The sequence below is a fragment of the Crinia signifera genome, chromosome 2 (genome assembly GCF_055691185.1).
Source record: "Crinia signifera chromosome 2, ASM5569118v1, whole genome shotgun sequence".
In the NCBI taxonomy this organism is placed as follows: Eukaryota; Metazoa; Chordata; class Amphibia; order Anura; family Myobatrachidae; genus Crinia; species Crinia signifera.
The window spans coordinates 201,074,772-201,075,233 of record NC_139218.1 but is presented as its reverse complement, the minus strand read 5'-3'; positions in this window follow the sequence as shown (position 1 = coordinate 201,075,233).

The following is a 462-nucleotide window of genomic DNA, read 5'->3' as shown; positions in this document are numbered from 1 at the left end:
TATCCACAATTTGCAAATAATTACTTTGCTCAGTAAGGTACCATAGAAATACACTTCAGCGGCAGTGATTGTTTGGCTGTGGTAACTGTGGATGTAGTTTAAAAGGTCGACATGAGTTTTTTTTTTCGTGTGTTAATATGGACACCTGACCATGTGGGACCCCAATTAGTGTACCCCTTTGCTTTACATATTTCAATCCAGGTGCCTCACTACTGCTGCATACTTTGCCATTCCCAATCCTAGGCCACATGGATGGTAAAGTATGGAAAACTTTTTAAAACCTGAAAAAAATCCCCAAAAACTCATATGCATGTCGACCTATTTACTGTCAAACTACCATCCGGATTCTGGTCATTGTCATCTGCTCATGGATGTGGTGATGTATATTTATAATTGCATAGAACATATCTAACTGCCAAATAATAGTTGTTTGCTTTTATGTGCTCCATTATCATGCTGCCA